Below are 19,707 nucleotides of genomic sequence, written 5' to 3'. Positions count from 1 at the left end.
CAGAGAGGTTCACAAAGTTACATGGAGAAGGGAAGAGGATGGAGGGAGATAGAGATGACCAGGAGGAGAAGGGGTGGGGGTCAAAAAGGGAGAGAGCAGTCTAGCCAGTAATCAATTCCCTGTTTTCTCTCCACAGTCTGGAACACTCAGAGAGTTTCACGGAGTTCCATAGAGAAGAGAAGAGGGAGAAAGGAGATAGAGGTGACCAGGAGCAGAGGAGGGGGAATCAAAGGAGAGAGACCAATCTAGCCAGTGGTCAGTTCCCTAAGTGTTCTACACAGCCTGGAACACCCAAAGAGATTCACAGAGTTAAGCAGAGAAGAGAAGGGGGAGGGAAGAGATAGAGGTGACCTATGGGAGAAAAAGGAGAGTCAAAAGGGGAGATAGCAATCAAGCCAGTAATCACACTCCTAAGTAAAAATGGGTACTGAAGATTGGATTCTTAAAGGTACAAAATTGATAACAGATACCAAAAGGCAAAGATTAAACATCTAGAGTAGAGGTTAGACTCTCAAAAATACAATATTTAAAAAACAAAACAAAATTGCAAAAGTTATTAAAAAATATGAAATTTGCTTTAAAAATAAGGTCTTTTTTTGGCAAGGTAATAGGTTTTAAAAATGAAAATTAAAGGAGTAATAAAGAACTTAAAAATAGAAAAAAAATTTTAAATTAAAAAATGATAATAGTAAAATATATCTAGGGATTTCTCTGGAGCGGTTGAGGGCAGTGTGGGGTCAGTTCAGTTCAGATAGTCCCTTGTTCCAGTTTATACTTCTCAAGGTCTATAGGACCCTTCCAATGTAGTCAATGCTAACTACAGGGTTTTACTCTGTTGCACCTGTCATTTCCAAAGCAGTTCCCTCTTCTTTGTTTATTTTGGCTTCCTCTGTTTGCAAGTCTCTTCAGTATCTAACTTCTACCCTGACATAAGGGGGCGAAAGTGAAAGTAAAGTCACTCAGTCATATCTGACTCTTTGCAACCCCAGGGACTGTAGCCTATCAGGCTCCTCCGTCCATGGGATTTTCCAGGCAAGAGTGCTGGAGTGGATTGCCATTTCCTTCTCCAGGGGATCTTCCCGACCCAGGAATTGAACCTGGGTCTCCCACATTGCAGGCAGATGCTTTACCGTCTAAGCCACCAGTGTGGTGAAGGTGGTCATTTATTTATTTAGGCTAACTTGTTCAATTGTGCTGCAGGGAGGGAGGGACACTGCAAACAAATATCACTGACATGTGTGGGGAGTGCTTGCAGTGTCTGGGCCACACTGGGTTTGCCCCCACTCACGGCGTGTGTGCTTTCCTGGTCTACACTGCTCAGGCTCCAGGTTGCTCTGTAGGGGAACTGTCTAAAGCAGGCCCTGGGTTGCGTGCTCAGGTTCAGGTTCTCAGGTACTCCACAAAGGCACAGACTCAGTAGAGTCTGTGTTTTGTGCCCTTCTCAGGTCAGAGCAGCTCAGGTGGCCAGGTACTTGGTGACCACACTCTCCCTGGGTGGAGGAGTGCATCTTATCACCTCCCCAGTCCTGGCTGCTCAGCTTCCCAGGTGCAAGGCGGGAGTACTGTCTCAGGTGTGCTGTGTGTCTCCTCTGGGGAGCTGATCTCTGGCTGTGACCCTCCTGGCAGATAACCATCCAGGATCCCAGGAAGACTTGGTTAGCAACTGGGAGCCTACTTGCAGTTTGGTGGAGGATGCTGTCTCTGGGGCCGAGTTTGCCCCTTGCCTTCCAGCGTTGCCTCTGGTGGCGGATGGGCCAGTCTGCTGCCGGCTAGCTCTCCTCTGGTACTCTCTCAGTCCTTTGTTCTGTGAGCGGCCTGGCAGTGCCTTAGGTTAGAGCTTTTCGTGGGAAAGGTCTCTCTCTCCTCCCTCCCCCCACCCCTTTTTTTTTCTCTCTCTCTGGCTAGCCCACAGTTTGAGTTGCTATCTCAGGTTAGTTCCTTCAGATTGCCCACCGGGCATTCAGACCCGGTCCTTACCCTAAGCAGTGCAGCCTGAGCTTCCCTGTTTAGCCCCCGCTTGCTGGTGGCGGATGGAAGCGTCTGGGCTACTTCTCTGCTGGGAGTTGCGGTTAGGCGCGTAATCTGTGGGTTTTATTTATTTATTTTTTCCTCCTGGTTATGTTGCCCTCTTAGATTCCAAAACACCCCACAGAACCGCTGGTGAGAGGGTTTCCTGGTGTTCGGAAACTTCTCTTTTACAACTCCCTCCTTGGGATGGGTCTCCATCTCTAACTCTTTTGTCTCTCTTTTTTTCTTTTATATTTTGTCCTACCTCCTTTAGAAGAAAATGGGCTGCCTTTCTGGGTGATTGGTGTCCTCTGCCAGCATTCAAAAGTTGTTTTGTGGTATTTGCTCAGTGTTCAAATGATCTTTCAATGAATTTGTGGGGGAGAAAGTGGTCTCCCCATCTTTTGCCTTTGCCATCTTAGGACCACCCCCTTTTATGTTTTTATAAAGGAAAAATTAATCCATTTGTTCTAAATTGATTTTCACTTAAGTCATTACAATGTGGTATTGTAAAGACAGCTCCATGTCAAAAGAAACTTCTGGATTTTTTAATACAATCATTTTTGTCAGTTTTTGCCAACAATAAAATGAATTAGAGAACCAGAAGTCTTTGCAAAGTGGAGGCAAGTTGTTTGAACAAGTTCTATACTTGAAGTTGTAAACCTTTCTATTTTTAACCAGGACACAGCTCTGAAAATGAAAATAGAGGATATTCAAAACATGGACAGCACAAAGTTAATGAAAGAGTGTGTTTCTGAAGCCAATATTTTCATCATGTCATCACTTAATAAAAACAATGCATCTCCTCATTCTTCTCTACTTTCCCACAGAAAGAGTCCATCTGTGAAAAGGCTGATTCAGCTCAGCTGAATACATCATTGTTGCCAAAAGGAAGTTGTACCTGGTAGGAGAGACAAACAAGGGCAGCACATTATGAATAGGTATATTATGGGCCTAAGCGTAGTATTAGGGTTTCAGAGTGCTATGGGCTATGGACAGGGAAAAGATTAACTTGGCAGCAAATTGAGGACACTTTGATGGAAGAAGTGAGGGCATTAATTTTAACACCTTAGCTGAATAGCTAGGTTCATGGTTTTACTGTTTGCTAGCTGAACCAGGATGATGAGATAGTAGGAACTGTGAAATTTGGGCTTCTCTTGACTGGAAGGGCCATGGAATGCAGACATGTGCCTCTGGCAGGTGACAAGAGGGATGAGGGACAAGCAAAGTGGGGACAAAGTGGAGATAAGAGAATGGTCAAGGCCGGTTTCTTTGACTTTGTGATTGTACTTCTTTAATTAAGAAGAATATCTCTGCACTTTTCTTCCATTCTTTCTGTCTCCAGTAATGATATCCTTCTCTGCCCACCTAGAATCCTCCCCAACCCATTTCTTCAAGGCTGAGCTCACAGATTGTCTGTTCTGTGAAGATTTCTCTTACCCTTCAGGCAGAATTTCCTACTAGCTCCTTGGAGGTTTTAATAGAACTGTAGATTTTAAAATAAAGAAGATCAAAAGCATCTACATCTTGGAATTATGCCAAAAATGATTTTAAAAATTAACATATGATTTTTTTCCCTAAATATGGCATTATAATAACTGAATACTCATTATGAAGGAATTCCCAGCACACAGTGGTGGTGATCCTGTGGGCTACCACATCCATGGTGACGGAGAGGATGGGCTGGACTCCTCAGTAAGGCGTTGGCAGTCTTCCAGGTGATGTGTGAGGTAGGAAGGTTCTGGGTCATTCTCAGTCACAGGGCTCCTTTGGAATGAAGGAGGGTTCATTAAGCCAGAGTGGGTTAACACCTAGATATGCCATTAAAACCATCTTTTACAACATTTTGGTTCAACTTTTATTCTGCCTTAGCACTTCTCACATTGTTTAAAGTGAGGTCCAGAATAGTTGTATCTTATATGGGTTTAACTTATGCATTTTGAGGAGGTCATGGGAAGAAGGTGAGGGGAGAGAGCAGACCAAAAGGATAAGAAAAAGGGAAAGCAATAGTGACAAGTCTCCTGGAAAAGTGTGTATCTGTCAAAACGGGGAGTGGGTTTACACTGGGATACACGAGTCTCACCCTATGTTAGCTGATGGAGTTTCCTGGGCTTTTGTCATTGGTGGTCTCTCTGTGCTATAAAAGAATCTAGTGTTTAATATTTACTTTTCCACATATTACGAACCTGAATACAGGACTGTGAATTGCTTCACTAAGAAGCCAAAGTATAATCATTTCTAACACTGGAGGAAAACCCAGTTCTTTCTTAAATGATTTTTTTTTCAAATGAAATTTCGCATAGCATTTTCGTTTCAGTTTTTGTTGTAGACGCTGGCTCTAGAAAACAACCCCAAGTTAAAGGCGGTTCCGCTGGAATCTACTAGATGCTGAGTGCTTCACAGGCAGGGACCACACCTTATTACCGGCCATGTTTGTGTTCTGTGCTCCTAGCACAGAGGAGTCATAATTAACACTGGCTGATTACTGAGATCATCTCTTCTATAGCTTCAGAATAGCTCTCCCTTCACCCACCTTCCTCTTAGACTCATGATAGTTATTGACCCAAATGACCTTCTATTTGTGCATTGTACTCTGTGCTCTCTGAGCAGGCAATTTGCTCCCTTTAGGTTCATCCACAGGAAATAATTAACCCCTTCCAACCAGTGCCTTAAACGTGTGCAGCTGGATATAATGCTTGCTTTGACCACACCTTCTGCTTCTCTCCTAATTAACTTAGTAAGAATGATAAGGTGCTCTAGAGAGAAGCCTGGTCCTCAGTCTTTCCTTCCAGATGAACTGAGAGGGCAGGAGTTACAAGGAAGAAGGGTAAATTTGGAAGGACTGTGGAGTCTCTACCTCTTTTAGCTCTTCCTGGATCTTCGTTGAAATGAAGCTGTTGTCTGGGGCGTGGAAAAGGTTAACTCACTTTCTCTTCATTCTCCCTCCCCCTAAATGCCAACTGATGGTTGCTGTGGGTGCAGGCTCAGCCTGGGAGAGCTTATGGGGCTCCTGCTTAATTGTTTGGAAGCTAAAAACAGACCTGGAACAGTGAGAAGCAAATTGTTTCCTGGGTGCATGTTCCGTGGAGCTCTGTTTAAATCACGCCAAGCCTCCCCCTATCATTTTTTAAATGAGGTGGGGCTTATGTAATTAAGTAAATAAATGAAAACACAGAAAATCAAGAGGAAGGAAAACTGTTTCTCCTTGCAATACAAATGATTTTCGGACAGCTCATTTACTAATTGCCAGGCAGTCAGTCTCTTTTCAGTCTCTTCTCTCCATTACCAGCTTAGCCCTCGTGCTGTGGGGGGTGGGGCACTGGGTAGGGTACTCTACATGGGCTGATTCAGAGCCCCCTCCATGCCTCCCATCTGCTGCTACTGAGAGCATTGCTCCAGCCTGGCAAGCCATCCGTGGGTGCTGTCACGGGAACTCAGACAGCTGCTGACAAACATCCACCCTGAATTTGACTAGCGCTACAGCTGCGGGAGGGTCTTTGGCTTAGCAGTATCCATCAGAGGTATTTTCAGAGACCAGTGTAATAAAAAAAGGTTCTCGCTGCCGTATTAACAGGCAACCTCTGTGTACCCATGTTTGAGAACCATACTTGGTATCATAATGTACATTGATGGTAGTAACTCAAGTTGTCAGGTCCAGTAAAAGCCGGAAACAGAACAGCATAAAATTTATTGGCTGAATGGTTTTGAAGCAAGACATGCTTCCGGCATCAAAGGAGACGAAATTTATGCTAACAATGAAAACCATTGCAAATCTGGGTTATTAAAACCAATATTATATTTTGTAAAAGCCATATGAACCCAAAAAACGGGCTTTAAGAAGACCAAGTGATTCTAAAGGACGTTAGACAAAAAGAGCAATTTAACTGTAAATTGGCATAATGGTACCAAACCAGGGTTGCTCATTTCCTCTCTATAATTTTTATATGGTGGTTGGGGGATAAATGGTTTTTTACATGGAGGAGAAACAGCAGGCTCAGAGTACATGGAAAATTCAGGTGGTGGTCATAAATATATCTACCACACTTTATTTTAATTGGACAGCCTAATCTCCTCAGGAAATGAAGCAAAAGGTTTGGATTCTTTCAGCTGGTAGATTTTGAGAAGATTTTCCAAAATTCAGTCTTTTATTTTTCTTACTGTTTTTCATGTATCTGTAAAAAACCAACACTGAGCGAATACTCTTGCAGCAGCACCTGCTTTCATGTATATTTATTGTATCAGGTGGAAACCCCTAAGCATAAGAACTCTGTAGGACTAACTAATAAGGATGACTGCAGACCCTGCCACAATGATAAAGCAAAAAGGGGCATTTTGAGTCGGTTTTAATGTATATACCATTCGTTCAAATGGATAAGAATTTTCTCACAACTTTGAAGACATTTCTATAAAATATATATTTTTTTTGCCTTGGGAAAATTTTTAGCAGTAAAAAAATGAAGAAAGAAAGTGGTCAAAAAGAAAAGATAGGTATTTACTTTCCTTCTGCCCCCAGGTATAAATACTCTCTCGAATAAGTTGTGTCTTTTCTTAGATGACAGAAATGAAGATGTAAAAGTCTACCCAATATTAGTTTACTTGAAATTACTATTTCAAAATGAAGAAAATAGAGCAAAGACCCATAGTGAAAAAAAGGTCACCCCCAACAATCAGATTTAAAATCTAGTAGTGAAACTAGGTTCAGTGAAGCATTCAACTAAAATGTTTAGTGCTCAGAATGTCAAAGTATAATTTTCAAAAAACTAAAACATGACTTTCATGCAAATATAGAATAATCACATGCTAAAGATATTATCTAGCTCATTAATTAATGAGAAAGACAGTAAACTCATAAAGCTGCTTCAAAGAACTTGTGAGGAGCTGGTTGTTTGTAGGCAATGTAATAAGGGAATGTTAAGTTAGACTGCTGCATTAGAATTAAACTGTGAGTCATCAACAGTACAAGAAACTGTAACATTTGAGGTTATTTTTCTCTCAAACAGAAATTATTGCTTCTGTACCAGAAACAGGGCTACAAAGTAACATGTAACTTCATAGAACCTAGGCCTTTAATTGAGATTTTAAATACCAAAATCTCACCATGGTAGATTATTTTAGAAAATTAAGTAATCCCAGACCAAAAAGGCTTGTTAAACACCATTTCAGTGTGACTTTGAAACAATGTGCACTTATCCTCTTGTCCTTGTTTGCAAGTTATGGATGACTTTTCTTAACAAGTGACATAAGGAATTCTCAATTTACCACCTAATCATCTGTTACAGTTTTTTGACAGCAGGATGCTTGGTAAAAATGACATTTTAATCAAGTATCTGTCAACCCTTTGTCACTTCCTTGGTTCTTTCAATATTGGTAGTTGGTGCTTGTATACTTTGCAGCTTATGAATTAAGCTCTCTGAACCTTGCAACTCTTAGCAACCTGGCTTGCTGAGCTGGAAGAACCTTCAGTGACAGTAAGAATTTAACGCTGCAGTGACATGCAAGGATGCTCGAATATTGTGATGTAAGCCACCCCCTATTCCCGTCCTTCTCCCATCACACACACACACACACACACACACACACACACACACACGCACAGCCTCACTCTGTGGGAGTGATGAGTGTAGATAATTATATGAGCACAGAGGAAGCGTGCCTCCTCCAAGAAGAAGCTAACCCTCCTTTGGGTTTCCTGGTTAGCTCAGTGATGGAGCTACAGGCTCCTTGCCTTGTTGACTATTCCCACTTCTCTGAGAAACCAGAGGTCCCCAGAACAGCTTCACCTGTGATCTTTGTAAAATGTAAATTCAATCATGTCACCCTCATGTTAATGTCAATCAGTGGCTCCCCATTACCCTCAGGATACAGTCCAAATTCCTAACCTGACTTACAAGGTCTGGCCCCTCTTCTCTCCTTCCATCCTCAAACCTCTTCTCTTCTTCTCTTGTACCTTTTCCCTTCTAACATATGAATTTGTTTTAGTTTTTCAAATGTGTCCTGTTCTCATTAACCCCTGTACACAGGCTGTGTTTTCTCTCTGGGTAGTTCATAGTCCTCAGGGCCAGTCTTCAGAAAATCTTGTGAATTTCACCCAAAGGTCATTGTTTGCCCTTTAGCATAATATTCAATACATTTTTTCTTTGAGCTGGAAATATTTGCAAGACAACAGAAGAGAGTTGGTAGATCAGGAAATTACAGGAATGACATAGATGTTGCACGCTAAGATTTTGGCCGGCATCTGATTAAGTCGCTCATGGCCATTTCTGAGAACAACATGGAGGGATATAGATTGGATCATAGTGCTGAGTGAGATTTGTAACACAGAACCTCAAGGAGGCATAAATTGCCAATAGCGTGCTTGAGGGAGGTCTCTGTTATTGCCATTATTTGCAGGCCATTGTTTTCATAAATGTTTTGCCTCAATGGCAGGCTGCTGGGACGAAGTTAATATTAACATGTAAAATATCAACATGAAGATTAGTTAATAAAATGTTCCTGGCATATTGAAATAATGAGTTACATCTAACCAGAAAAATTTTATGTGGATGATCACAATGAAATAGCACAGTGATAGGATAGAGTGGGAACAGGAAAGAGATTTGGAATGAACATTGGTGAGTCTAACTGAAAGTAAATTCCACACGAGTCCCCAGGATGACATGACTTCCAAAAACTGGTAGGATTTCTTGGCTGAATTGATGAAAGCATAGTATTTATATCAATGTGGATTTTAGTGTTGTTTTTTTTTTTTTTTTTCTGACTTGCTCAATTCAGAGATAGGAATCTATGTTTGGATTCAGGCATTATATTTCAGGATGTTGGAAAACTGGAGTGTGTCCAGAGGAATGTGCATGGGATGGAAAGGTGGCTGAAAACTTTGTGGTGGGAGGGTTGGGGAAAGATAATCTTCATTACTGAGCTTGAAAACAAGAATGGGAATATCATAACTGTTTTCAAGTATTTGGAGGGGTAGTACATGGATGAAGGATTTATTTTATTTGGTGTGGCTCCTGAGGCAAAGCTAAAACCAATGAAGCAAAGTAGTAGTTAGTCAAAGCAGCTTAATATAGATAGCTCCCTACCAATGGAGAGAGCATCACAAAACCAAGCTGTCTTGGGAAGTATGAGCTCCTTGTCACTGAAAATATTCAGAGACCAGACAACCAATGATTTGTTGGAAATGTAATAGGCTTCGCAGTATTTGGGAGAGGCTGTTGAACAATCATGCTTTAATATTTTCCAACTTTTACGTAATGACTGTCTCCTCATTGAGATCTGTATTTTACATAGCACATACACTTAAATATATATAATGGAGCAGGTTTTACAACAGCTGCTTATGTAACTAGTGAGGTATAACCTGAAAAACCCACATTCTGATGAAAAATTGGTGTCACACTGTCTGACTGTGTGGTCTCAGGCAAATCATATCATTTCTCTGAATTCCCATCTTGTGAACTGAAAAATATAGGACTAATATTTTTAGTTGAGATGAAACAACATAAAACATGGATTTGGATTAAAAATGTAAATAACATGTATGGCAAAACCTGTCACAATATTGTGAAGTAATTATCCTCCAATTAAAATAAAGCAAAAAAGCACACAAAAAAGAAAAAAAAATCTATAAGTAATGTTTTGAAATAAGCTAAGAGAAAATGATCAGACAGTGAAGGTCACAGAGATTCAGATGAAGGCTGGATCCTTGGGAGCTGGGTAATAACAGCAGTTAATTCAGTGTTTGCTATGTGCCAGGTACTGTTCAAAGTGCTGCTACATGCATTAACTCATTTTATCCTTGCCAGAACCCCATGAGGAAACCTAGCCACAGAGGAGGTAAGTGACTTCCAAGGTCCCATGGCGATAGCCAAGTCAGGAAATGAACCCAGGCAGTCTGTCTCCAGAGTCTGTACACTTATTTTCTTTACTGACTGTGAAGAAGATGTCACAGCTGAGCAGTGTTTGACCCACCATGTGGTTGCAGTTGAGGCCAAAGTCAATCCTACTGAAAGTTCTGGAGTTGAGATGGCCCTTCAGAACTGTCCCAACTTTTGAGAATGGGGGTTGGTACATCAACCCGAGATTACACCTGGGACCACCAGTAGCTGATGACTGGCTGATAGGCCTGGACTGGAGGACAGTGTCCAGTGAGGAAGGCAGCTGGAGGGTATAGCAGCCGATACTCTCAGCACCTAGGGAACTGGTCGGTGCACGGTTGAAGAGGGGTCTTAGCAGAGCATCACAGAATCTACTAGACCCAGAGCAGATCAGGGTGTTGACAGTGATGGTGAAGATGATGACGATGATTGTTCACCAAGGCTTTCCAATGTGACAGACTCTAAGTACTGAGTTGGCCAAGAAGTTCGTTTTGGTTTTTTCCAGAGATCTAAAACCTGAACAAACTTTTTTGGCTAACTCAATATTTTATTCATACTACCTCAATTAATCCTCATAGTGCTCCTGTGTAGAAGGTGCTTCTATTAATCTTTTGCAGTAAAGAAACTGAAGCACAAAAAGATTTGGTAACTGGAGCAACAGCCATTTAATGGCAAAATGGGGATTTTTTTATTTTTAAAGAAAGCACCTATTTTTAAATTTACATCCAGTCAAATTCACTCTCTTTGTTATTGTTCAGTCATGTCCAACTCTTTGTGATCCCATGGACTGCAGCATGCCAGGCTTCCCTGTCCTTCACTATCTCCTGGAGCTGGCTCAAACTCACTTACATTAAGTTGGTGGTGCCATCCAACCATCTTATCCTCTGTCAACCCCTTCTCCTCCTGACCTCTTTGGCAGCATCAGGGTCTTTTTCACTGAGTTGGCTTTTCACATCAGGTGGCCAAAGTATTAGAAGTTAGCTTCAGCATCAGTCCTTCCAGTGAATATTCGGGGTTGATTTCTTTTAGGATTGATGGTTTGATCTCCTTGCTGTCCAAGGGACTCTCAATAGTCTTCTCCAGCATCACAATTCAAAAGAATCAATTCTTTGGCATTCAGCTTTCTTCATGGTCCAACTCTCAAATCCGTACATGACTCCACTTTCTTTGACATACATTTATATGAGTTTTGACAAATGACAAGGGACTTGTGGATGTAGAATTTTCCCATCCCCACTGCAAATTCTCCAGACCCTTTCTAGTCAACCTGTACTCTTGCATTCAGGTCTAGCAACCACTGATCTGTTTTGCTCTTATAAACTTGCCTTTTCCAAAATATCATTTAGATGGAATAATCACACAGTATATAGGGCTTACCAGGTGGTGCTAGTGGTAAAGAATCTACCTGCCAATGCAGGAGATGTAAGAGATGTGGGTTTGATCTTTGGGTTGGGAAGATCCGCTGGAGAAGGTCATGGAATTATACCCACTCCAGTATTCTTGCCTGGAGAACCCATGGACAGAGGACTCTGGAGGGCTACAGTCCATAGGGTCACAGAGAGTTGCACACAACTGAAGTGACTTAGCACACATGGTATATAGTCTTTTGTATTTGACTTCTTTCACTTGTTGTAATTGATGCATTTGGGATTCACACATGTTATTGTGTATATCAGTGCAGAGTTGGAATTAGAAGTCACATCCCTAACTCCAGAGCTCATGCTCTAACCACTGTGTCTCTATGCTTCCCCAGGGCAAGTCCAGTGAGTTGACATGTGATAGTGCCTCTTCTGGAGTAGACACAATTATTAATTAGTTTCTAACTCTCCTTTTAGTAACTCTGTTAGAAATTGCTCTGGATTATTCATTTATAACAAAATGTTGCAATGAGAAAAACCATGCAGTGGTCTTTGGCGGAATTAATTAATCACTATAGTTTCTTATGATCTTCAGTTGGTTGCCCATTACTAACTTTGTTTATAAGTTTACCATGATTTTTCCAGTGTTGAGAAAGAAGATAATTTAGATTTATGGTGTGTCTCTGATCCTGCCATGTGCTGTTAATAAATTTGTTGAGGAGTATCTGTTCTTTGGTGCCACACTCCCCAAAAAAGATGTGAGTGTTATAAGTCCACAAGCTTGAATATGCAAAGCCAAAACTTTTCTTTATATCTGAAATTTACCCTGGAATCTCTTACTCTGCTTTTAATTGAAACTTTCTGTTGTCACTTCGACAACATTCCCTTCTAGTTTAAATCTTTGTTTCTTTTGGTTTAATATTCGGTCTAATCAGAATTTTCCTCCCTTTCTTTCTGCTTTCCCTTAGTCGCTGGCAGATTATTATGGCATAGGAGAAAGGTCATCAGGTTTTCTGTCTTCCTCTGATGACTCTGGTCCTCTAAGTGGAGTCTCCTTCCATTTGCTCTTTGGTCTCCCAAAGAACTACACTCTATAAACTCCTTGTGGCAAATGCAGTGAATTTAGATGTGATGTTGCCTCTTCTGGTGTGGATACGAACACTATTTAGTTTCTAACTCTCCTATTAGTGACTCTAGTAGAATTTGTTATGGATATTTCATTTGTAACAAATGCCGGGTTTATGCCGTCTGTATCCTTTACCCCAGAACCATGAGTCATCACCTCCCTCAGCCACTTTTATAACTCGTTTTTTTGGTAGTGTGGGGGTGGGGGTGTCCCTCCTCTGAAACTCCCGGCTGTTTTCCATGTACTGCCCTGTGGAAGACATTACTTTGGAGACTGACCGGGGGGTCTGCCGTGTGTTTTCTCCCTTCAGCCCTGGGAAACTTACAGTCCATGTTGGACACAGGGCTTTTCTGTGAGCTAAGTGTCTGAAACACATTGTGGGAAGCCAGGAAATCTCAAAGCCTCTTCTGCTCTGAGATCCCTGCTCTCACCTGTGACTTCTGGTGCGGACACAACTGTGGTTCCCAAATGTCAATCCGGAGAGAGGGCAGTGTGCCCAGTGAGTCTTCAGGTCCTCTGGCACATGAGCCTCTCAGACTTTTAGCTCTTCCCCAAGTGGTCCCAATACTGCTCTTTGGCTGTCCGGTTCCCTGCTCAAGTTTTCCCATTTTATAAATGCTTGTTCTGAGTCTTACAGGATTTGACTTTTGATAGTCAAAGATAAATCTTCAGAATCTCCAGAAGTTTTGTTTGTTTATCTGTTTGCCTTGGGTGCCTGCCTCTGCTAATTTCATGAATGAACTTTGGAAAAAAGTACCCTATTTTCCCAATGCAGCCCCGCTTACCCACTATAGACTACTGGGATGGGGTGGGAGGGTGGAAGAAAGGATTCTGAGAAGAAATTTACAAATGTTGCCATTATCTTGGGTAGGAGAGGACCTGGAAAGGTGGTTAGCACTGGCATTGGGGTAGAGGTGGGGTGGTGGTGGTGACTGTTGGTGGTGGAGCTTGACAGGCCTCCCCCTGTGATTCTGACATAGCCCCAAGGGCCTCATTTTCTATCAGTGCTTACAAATATCTTTCATTGTGTGATACATTCTTGTATCAAGTTGATCAAAGGTTGTTGCTCCCTATACTTCTGGGCACTCATTTTTTCCTTCTATCCTTAATGAATACAAGGACCATATTTGTCTTGCTCAGCATGAATTTTCCAAATTTAGCAGTGAGTCATGTGGTAGGTACTCTGAACATTCTTATTGTGGATGGTGAGAATGACAACTAGCTTTGGCTTTGGGAAAAAAATTGTATCCAAGACAATTAAGGAAGTGATGCTATTATGATTTGGAAGGAAAGACAATTATGGGTTAGGAAGAGGGAAGGGGAAAGGGGGAAATGATTTCTACTTAGAGAGGCTCATATTTTGAAACCCAGGATGGCCCAGAGTGTTAAATTATGTTTTCTTGGGACTGAGAAGTTTCTAAGGTCTAATGTCTAGAACTCTGCCTCTGCTTTCCCCTCTCAGTCCCTCTGCAATAAGACGGAGTCCTGTGTGGGCACTGGGCTGTCCAGTCCAAGCATCAGCAGTGATCATCTGCCGTCCAACTGGAGATTAGATTGGGTCTATGGAATAGCCTTCCTCGAGCCAGGGGCCAGCTTCCCCAAAGGAGTCTCCTCTACAGAGGTCATGGACCCCAGCCTAGTGTCACCCAAATCACCTCACAGAGAGAAAGCACAAAAGAGGGAAACAATCCTAAATAAGAAGGTTGTTTTCCCAAGTAAAGAGGCATTTTTTCTCTCGTGATTTCCCTCATTATTTCTTACTCTTAAAAGTAATAATAATCATGGAACTGAAATGTCTGCTTGGTCAACTTCAGATTGGTTATATGACTCTTTTTTGTTGTTGTTATATGACATTTTAGGCTACTTTCTACACCAGAGGAATAAAGAGAAATTCAGTGCAAATTCTTTTAAATTCTGTAGTGCTCTTCTTACATTTTTCTCTACATCTCAGTTTTTGAAAGCAGTTCGATGGTGACTTATTGGCTATAGTATCGTAACAACCCTATGTCAGATTTTTACATTTCCTTACAAAAGACATCTTGTGTAATTGATTTTCCAGTCAGGAAGTAGTACGTCATAAGCCACTAGTCAATGCCAAATTAGACAAAAAAAAAAAAAAAAAAAGAAAAAGAAAATTTGGTCTAGTTTTTACATGTTTTATCTACTTGAGATATTTAAGTATGTTATTCTTTTTTCTTTTTGATTACATAAGCAAAGATATTTTGCAGTCTGCCATTTTATTTATTTACAACAAAGTTGTTGAAACTAATCTTTTTCTTTTATGGTTGTGTGGGAAAGATGTGCTACTCTTTAAGATCATTGAAGCTTAAAATATTAGCTTGTAACTTTGTTGATGAGTTGCAGTAGTTTGGTAAAAACCTTTGTGAATATTAAAAATTCAAGAAAGTATGGTTAACAATATGTTTCCATCATTATAATAAAATACAGATGTGAAATTAATGATATTCTAATTTGGAGCTTAATTTGATGGAAAGCACAGAGTGACAACATATTGTCACCCTGCTTATTTAACTTATATGTAGAGTACATCATGAGAAATGCTGGGCTGGAAGAAGCACAAGCTGGAGTCAAGATTGCTGGGAGAGATATCAATAACCTCAGATATGCAGATGACACCACCCTTATGGCAGAAAGTGAAGAGGAACTAAAAAGCCTCTTGATGAAAGTGAAAGTGGAGAGTGAAAAAGTTGGCTTAAAGCTCAACATTCAGAAAACTAAGATCATGGCATCTGGGCCCATCACTTCATGGGAAATACATGGGAAATAGTGGAAACAGTGTCAGATTTTATTTTTTGGGGCTCCAAAATCACTGCACATGGTGATTGCAGCCATGAAATTAAAAGACATTTACTCCTTGGAAGGAAAGTTATGACCAACCTAGATAGCATATTCAAAAGCAGAGACATTATTTTGCCAACCAAGGTTCGTCTAGTCAAGGCTATGGTTTTTCCTGTGGTCATGTATGGTTGTGAGAGTTGGACTGTGAAGAAAGCTGAGCACTGAAGAACTGATGCTTTTGAACTGTGGTGTTGGAGAGGACTCTTGAGAGTCCCCTGGACTACAAGGAGATCCAACCAGTCCATTCTAAAGGAGATCAGTCCTGGGTGTTCTTTGGAAGGAATGATGCTAAAGCTGAAATTCCAATACTTTGGCCACCGCATGCGAAGAGTTGACTCTATGGAAAAGACCCTGATGCTGGGAGGGATTGGGGGCAGGAGGGGAAGGGGATGACAGAGGATGAGATGGCTGGATGGGATCACCAACTCGATGGACATGAGTTTGGGTGAACTCTGGGAGTTGGTAATGGACAGGGAGGCCTGGTGTGCTCAATTCATGGGGTCGCAAAGAGTCGGACATGACTGAGCGACTGAACTGAACTGAACTGAACTGAACACAGTCAAACCTTCTCAAATGTTTGTTGAATTCTAATTCTGAGCAAGGCTAAACTCTAGAGAATGAAACAGTTAACCAGGTCCATTTCCTGCCCTCAGTGAATGTATTATTTAAAGAAAGGATAAGATAGAAAGGCAACTCTCATCAGAAGCAAGGTGGGAAATGGCACATAACATAAGGGATTCGGAAAAGGCATGCACCACTTCTAGCAAGAGATAAAAGAAGACTCTGGGAGGAGCTGGTGGCCTTCAAGTTATTTCTGGAAGAATGATATGTGAAGGGAATCCTTCTGGAGAACAGTGTGTGAAGTACATGTAGTTTAAAGACCACTTGTATTTCACGTTTTTATGGAGTAAAAGACACTTTAAAGCTTGGCCTAGGGACTTAACCAGAGATAAATGCACTCTGGCTACAGAATCCCCCTGGACATCTTGTGCCATTTTGACCTGAGGGTACTCACGCTTGCTGATCCCTCTGCCTGGGATTATTGTGGTTTAGTTGCTAAGTTGTGTTTGACTCTTTTGTGATACCGTGGATGGTAGCCGGCCAGACTCCTCTGTTCATGGGATTTTCCAGGCAAGAATACCGAACTGGGTTGCAATTTCTTTCTCCAGGGGATCTTCCTGAGCAAGGGATCAAACCCACCTCTCCTGCATTGGCAGGTGAATTCTTTACCACTGAGCCACCAGGGAAGCGTGACTCTGCTATACTCATTTCCATATAATATACTATATCATTCTCATGGATATTAATTTACCTGTTGTCCCTCACTAAAGCGTATGCTCAGAAAGGCATGGATATTTTGTTTCTTACCCCTAAAACCTGTAACAGTGCTTGGTGCATAGAGTGCATTCAGTAGATATTTATAGCACCATTGAGTGAAAGAACAAATGTAAGAGAAATACAGTGGTTCCAAACAGTTCACTTTGAAACAATTATTTTAGATGGCAACACAGTTCTAAGGTGAGGATGCATGTTCTTTGCAGGTGGCAGGCAGCTTTTGTCTGATGGCAGCTGTGATCACCTGTGTAACCGCGGGTAAGTCACCTGACCCTGTCGTGTCTCAGTTTCTGCATTTGTAGAGTAGGACAACTAAGTCCCTGCCTCATAGTATTATTGAGTTATTATTTTACATGTGTCTGGTATAGAGCAGTTGCTATAGAAGTGTTTGCTATGATTATTTACTTTTTAATGGACTTGAGTTTGACTCATCTATCCATGTCTTGAAAGACTCTGAGGACAAACCAGATACTTTGGGCTTTTCTTCAAACATTTTCACTATTTCCTTCTGCATGGACTATGCAGGCTTTTACCCAAACACTTGTCTTTAAGCCTCCCCACCTTTAGCACCTCACTCTGATCGGGTAAATTTTTCTCATCTTAAATTCCCTCATCTTCTTTGTGCCCACACTTTTGGGCATGGAGTATGTGCTCAGCATGCCTCTCTGTTCATCATTGTCTTCTTTGGCTCTGATATTTCTCCTTGCCTTTCTGTTCCAAGGTATAATCTATTCCTTTGTTCTTCATTGCACCAAATAGAACTGAATTTCATCATTCTGCAACACCCAGTCATTGCCATATGCCTTTCTGTCCCTGACCATGAAATCTATTCTTTATTCTTTATCTGTCATGCAAACAGACAAAATGAGAAACAAAAGCCATGCGTAAATGTTTTTAATTGCCATTTTATCTGCTTAAACGGATGATGAGAAAATGCCACTCTCTTCTTATTCAAAGTTTTGCTTTATTTGGCCTCTCCCTACTTTCATTTTCTCAATTTAAACCTAAGAATCTAATAGAACCTCAACTGTTTCTTTTAGATGTTGAAATTAAGTGTTTTTATGAAGTTGAGTTTCTGACTATCAGTGTGTCCAGTGGCTCTTGAGCAACACTTCAAGATTTGTCTCTTTCCCATTCCAGAACCTGGAGGTCAAGGAGAACAGGTCCACAGAGGCTCAACTTCCAGGTCAGGTCCTTCTGGTATGGGGAACTGGATGCATCCCCATGACCTTCCTACCCTGGCCACTGGGGAGCTCAAGACTGCTGCCCACAGTTTCTGTACTTCAGAGAGTGCAGAAAAGCTGCCTCTAGGTAAGAAGTGGGTCCTGTCAGTAGCAGGGACTCATTTTAGGTACTTAACAAAATGGAAAAAAAATGTTAAACCAATATTATTTTCATATAAAAGACCCTCCTTTTTGCTGTGATGCATTCTTGGGTTCAGCAGCCAAAAGTGGAAAAGTGAAAAATGGGCTATCTTTTCTCTTATAGACTATGTTCACTCCGTAGCTGACAGTAAGTTAAAAATACTTGGCTGGTGAGAAAGGTGAGAAATGGATGATTCAGTCCTTCCAAATTAAGAACCTGCTGCTGAAATGGAAGGCTGGTCAGATCCAGTGTTGCAAGATGTTGTTTTCAGGTTCTTTCCTACGAGGCAAAATTCAAAGTAGTGAGAAGCAGTTCCTGTCTGTATCGAGACATCAAAACCTTTGTAAAAGTGACAAAAAATGTCAATGTGATATTTTTGTAGAAAGAATTTAACTTCCTCATAATTAGAAACACTAGGGAGAACACATAACATGGGAGTTCTTGTGGCTAACTTGGGCCCTGTTTGCTTAACACTTTCCTCTCATCGGGTGCTTTATCTCATTTTAGATGCTACATAAGACGTGTCTGTGACCCTGGCCTGTTTGCCTTCCCACAGGCGGCTTATTTTTTTGCTCCTGTTCAGGCAAAGTGTTCATTGTGCTTATGAATACCTCCCCACTTTTCTTAATGCATTGTTTCAAACAGTTCTCCTTGGCATTCAGAGGTGAATTTTGACTTCGTGTTTTTCTAATGCTGACACATCAGGCTCCATTGGGTTGAGAGCTCCTACTTTTTGACTATTAACTTCTATTTCCTCACCTCTTCTATTGTCCTTTTTGCCAAAACCAACTTCCGTTTTATTTTTTTAAATGAATGTTTATTTTAGAGTTATTTTAGAAAAATACAGAAAAAACAGAAATATGGTCCAGGGAGTTTCCATGGCCCAGTTTCCCCTGTTGTTAGAATGTGACATTACTATGGCATACTTGAACCCATGTTGATATGTTACTTTTAACTAAAGTCCATACTGTGACCTTAGTTTTTTCTTAATGTCATTCTCCCATTCCAGAATCCCCTCCAGGACACCACATTACGTTCAGAAATCATGTTTCTGTAGGCTCCTTTGATTGTGACAGTTTTTTTTTTTGGTTTTGTTTTTAAAAAAAAAGCTCTTCTCGTTTTTGAAGATCCTGACACTTTTGGAAAGTCCTACTAGGGATTTCGTAGAATATCCCTCAATTGGGATGTATTTGTTTTCCTCATGAGTAGACTAGGTTATGAGTTTTATGCAAAAATAAAAACAAAACAAACAAGAAAAACACACAGAGAAATAATACACTGTACTCATTACATCTTACCAAGGGTCCATGGTGTGAATGTGACTTATCACTGGTGTTCGCCTTAATTAACTGATGGAGGTAGTGTTTGCCAGATCTCTCCACTGTAAAGTTTTTCTCCCTACCCCAACCTCCCTTCTTTCACAGTATATACTCTTCCTTCCTTTGGAAAGAAGTTACTGTGCACAACTCATACTTAAGGAGTGAATGGGGAATTATGCTCAGCCTCCTTAAGGGTAAAGTATCTATGGAAATTATTTGAAATTCTTCTGCAAGGGAGATTGGTTTATTTTCCTCCATTCATTCACTATTTAATATTTTAAAATTTAATATCAGTATGTATACATGATTATACATTTTGTATTTTTGGTTATAGTCCAACACTACTATGTTTTGTTGCTCAAATGGGGAACCAACTTTATCTTTAAAGAATACTTTGTTAGTACCCCTCCCTTAACATTCTTGATTATTTTAAGCTGGATGGTATGGTTTAGAGTTTAAACCAT

The sequence above is a fragment of the Bos indicus genome, chromosome 1 (assembly GCF_029378745.1).
Source record: "Bos indicus isolate NIAB-ARS_2022 breed Sahiwal x Tharparkar chromosome 1, NIAB-ARS_B.indTharparkar_mat_pri_1.0, whole genome shotgun sequence".
In the NCBI taxonomy this organism is placed as follows: Eukaryota; Metazoa; Chordata; class Mammalia; order Artiodactyla; family Bovidae; genus Bos; species Bos indicus.
Note: the sequence above shows the minus strand (reverse complement) of the source record.